We start from the raw sequence: 4520 nt of genomic DNA, 5'->3' as shown, positions 1-4520 counted from the left end.
TTAAAGTCAAGGAAGGTGGAGAAGATCTTCTTCGGGTTCACAGTTATGAGGAGAGTCTTGTTGCTATCAAAAGAGTGTGAGTTATTTGTTTTGGTTTATACAATGTTTTCAATTTTCTGAAATTGTTGTTAAGGACATGTTTATGTCATGGGTCGAGACTTAAGCTCCGAACCTGTGCGATTTCGAGATCCGGGCATCCACTCATCTGGAGTCCCAAATCAACCTAGCTGCGAACCCTTACAGTTCCGAGACTCATTCGGCATCCCAAATCAGCCTACATGCCACGATTCACACCTTTGTGAGGTATTATCCACTCTGGCCCCCTGGCATCACAGTTTTGCCTCAGTGACCTTCCTATTATGTTCGATGTGGGATTCAGGACTCCTCCTTAGGTCCGTGACATTCTCCCCCACCAACCTCGTGACGCCCTCATCACAGAGGCTAACCACCTTGCCTATCTCCCTCAAGGTGCTTGACGTGGATCGAACGATTATCACAAAGGCTAACCACCTTGCCTATCTCCCTCGAGGTGCTTGACGTGGATCGAACGATTTAGGGCTGGCTTTGATACCACTTGTTATGGTCCGAGACTTAAGCTCTGACCTACACGGCTCCAAGACCTAGGCATGCACTCATCCGACGTCCCGGATCAACCTAACTGTCACGATTTACACCTTTGTGAGATATTGTCCGCTCTGAACCCTTGGCCTCACCATTTTGTCTTACAAAAGGCACCTCATAAGGAAGAGGTGGTGTGAACCCTTATATATCCCAGTGACCTCCCTTTTATGTTCGATGTGAGATTCAGGACTCCTCCTTAGGTCCGTAACATTTATGCTTGGTTAGTAAAAGAGGATTTTCTGACTTATAATCCTTTGCTTTTGAAAGTGCATTTAGTTTTTCAGTTATTTCATTGCAACAGAGTGTATTTTTGTCTCATTTTTCAGTGCTTGGGATACAGAACCTCTTGGATCATGGATTGTACGCACAGATTTTTACAAGAAAAAACGATTTCTGGCCTAGAGGTGAAAGTAGATTGTTCCTAATGTAAGCAACAAAAACAAATTTGAGCAATTGTCGATGCATGGCGGAAAATTTTTAATGTTCAGTTTAAAATAGCTGAATGATCCACCTCATCTCTTTCGATTATCCTTTCAACTGAAACCTTTTATTACTGGTACCATCAAATAACAGCCAACCCCTTAGAGAGCAGTGATTCTTTATTATTTTTTTTTCTATGGTAAAAGCGGATAAGGCTAAGTTTAAACACAAGCCTGAATTTGAACCCGGATCCTGCAGGGTCATTCCACCCGAAGAGACACCAGCCATTGCGCCGAAGCCTGCAGCTCTATAAAGCAATGATTTGAGGAGATTCAAATATAAATTCATGCAATGTTTTACAAATTACTAATTGATTATTGCATATCAGTATTCTATGCCAAATGCAGGAAACTACAAGCAACATTTCAATACCTGTAAATCACTCAATTAATCAAAATTTTCACTTTAGATGATAAACAAAAAATGGTTCACAAAATCCCAGGCACTACCACTTTGATGAAAACAAAATTTTGGTAAACCATGATGAAAGCTAAACTCTTCCAGTAATCATAAGACCTCGGCTTCTCCTTCTTCTCTTTGAAAAGAGCTAGAAGAGACACACCAGATACCTTAACAACCTTGAACCTGACTCCAGGAATATCTCCCACAGCATGCCCTTTTCGTCCAAATCCTGCAATCAAAACCTCATCCTGCACCAAATCAAACCAAGCATGGCATTAGGCATCACTTAAAAGGAGACCCTGTTATCTACAGCAAGCTTTTCACAATTTTCTTTAACTAACAAATCATACCAGTAGACAAAACATCCCAAAGACTGAGAAATTATGAACATGGATCAATGAAATTCTACTCAATAAACATTAACCAAAGACAAAAACATGGATCAAAGATCAGAAGAGTTATGACAAAAACGAGAAAATTGTGTATAACTTACATTCTCCTCAATGTAGTTTAAGCAACCATCATTGGGTACAAAAGCAGCAATTTTTCCCATTCTTGATCAGCTGAACACGAGCACATTTTCGGATAGCAGAGTTAGGCTGCTTAGCTTCAATGCCACTGCAAATGCCAGTAATTGTCAAGTTCTGCATCAAATTCAAGTGCAATCTGCTAGATTAATACCCTTAAAACATCATCAAAAGCATAACTTAGTTCTAACATTTTCCTAAGAACTATGCTTTTGGCATGTGATGATCCAGCAAATGGTTTCTTCCATTCATTTCCCAGATTGGACTTCTTATATGCCTTGTCAGCCCACCTCTGCCTCCTGCGGTGTGTTCTCAACTTACGACCACCTCCCATTCCGTGAGTCTTCCTGCTCAAAACTCCCATTTTGTCAGCATATTTCTCCAAAATACAACACAAATAACCTTCTAAAGGCTTATCTACCAAGCCAAATCATCAAATTGGATAAACGAAAAATGAATTTCCTTTGCACAACAACAATCTTCAATATACATATGCATCACAAAAAAAGGTAAACGGTCCACGAATATAAATAACCTAACCCGATCCCATGGTTCAGAAGTTCATTAACCACCGTTTCGTAAGTTTCTATCTACAAATCCTGAACAACAACCACAATAATAAATTTCTCACATTCCATTTCCTACTTCCATAATTTTCCAATCAACCAAACAGTTGGTTAAGGACATTTTGACCCATAAATTCCACAACTTTATCAACAACCAAACACACCAGAAACAAAAGGAAAAGAGAAAGCATTATTGACCCACAAATCATCTAATCATATAAACTAGATCTTAACGACTACTTTACTCAGAAAAAAAAAAAGGGACAATCACGAAATGATTCACAAAGCTAGCATTTTTCAAATGCAAGGATCAAATTGAAAAGAACAAAAAATAACATTTTTCAGAAAAATAAAATTAATATAAGGAAAAAAACTAACCCCATTTTTGCTGTTGCGAGAAAAACTTTACTGAGACTGAACTATGAAAGTAAGAGATTGAGAAGAGAGGAAGTGCTGGTTCGTGCAAATTGTAAATCCTAACCCTAACAATTGATTTAGCATGTAGTTTAATTTGAGAGATTCTTTGTAATTTTTTTTCCCTTCAAACTCTTTTTTTTCAAAATTATTTTTAAATAAAACTATTCAATTATTTTTTCTCCTTTTTTTCCTTTGCACCTTTTTTATTTTTTAATTTTTGGATTTATAAATAGTGAAGTTTTTAAAATCTCAAAATTTACAAATTCAAAAACTTTTAAAAGTGTCGAATTTGGATAATCAAAAATTAAAAACTTTTTTTGTCTCAAATCATTGAAATCAAGAATAAATGTAAAAATTCACATGCATAATTTTTGTCTATTAATTTGTAAATGACCTTACAATTATTTTAAAAAATTCATGCTATATTAGATTTTTTTCTTGATTGAATTTTTTTAAAATCTTAAATGTAATTTTTTTTTTAATTTATCATATATGAACATCTGATAAGTTATATAACTTGCCATATATGCATATTTAATAAATTATAAAATTTATCAAAAATGATATCCGAAAACTTTAAAATTGAGATGAGAAAGGATAATTAAATAATTTCACCTAAAAATAATTTTTAAAAAAAGTAAATATAGACAAAAAAGATAAGACTATAAACCAATCGAATATGAATAAACAAATGTATAACTTTGGTTTGTTTATTTATTTTTAGAAGTGTTTAGGCTCAATTTGCATTTAGTAAAAAAAATTTTCTATACGTTCAAATTTGGTTCGTTTAAATGATAGGATGTTTGTACTTATTTCATATTCAATTTGATTAAGTTAAATAAGTTCATTCATAAATATTAAACGTATATGTTCATTAATATATATAAATGAATATATTTATGAACAAAAAAAATCATAACTAAACAAATTTAAACAAATAAACTATAAATGAATAAAACAAATCTTTAAATTGTTGTAATGGTTTTCTAAGCTGCTAGACGAATTTGAAAATAAAAAGGAGTCACCATTAATTTTTTGTGTTAGGTGTGATTGGTTATCTATTAAAACTTTTATTTTTAATAAAATCTTAAAATTGATTAAAACTTTACCAAAAAGATAATTTTTTGATCCACAAAAACAATTTGGATTCTAAAGTCGGTTACATATAGAGAAGAATTAACACCCCCTACAATGCCCGTTTAAAATAGTACAAATTAATAATGTATTATCCTTTAATTTTAACAAAAATGACTTAATTTTGGTATTTGAAATTAATTTTCTTAAAATTATTTATTGTAAAAAACATATTTTTATTTTTCATTTTTTTCTTTTATCTTGGTTAGAATAATAAATAAGAACATTGGCTATTGAAAAACTCTCAAAAAATTCCAATACTTTAGCTATATTAAAAGAAAATTTTCTCACCAAATGATCTCTTAAGAATCACTACTCAAAATTTTCAAAAATTTCATCATTTGCAATTCATATTTATGTTCAAGATTTATGT

General features: G+C 32.8%; 1 pseudogene; it reads right to left on the bottom strand.

Annotated features, from left to right (window-relative positions):
• Positions 1-967: 967 nt before the first annotated feature.
• On the bottom strand, positions 968-3136 carry LOC149513375 (small ribosomal subunit protein uS12-like; annotated as a pseudogene).
• Positions 3137-4520: the final 1384 nt, after the last annotated feature.

This window comes from Durio zibethinus, chromosome 19, assembly GCF_047325235.1.
Source record: "Durio zibethinus cultivar Kanyao isolate XHJ-2024 chromosome 19, ASM4732523v1, whole genome shotgun sequence".
NCBI lineage: Eukaryota > Viridiplantae > Streptophyta > Magnoliopsida > Malvales > Malvaceae > Durio > Durio zibethinus.
The sequence above is the reverse complement of the archived record's forward strand: the minus strand, read 5'-3'. Positions and strand labels throughout refer to the sequence as shown.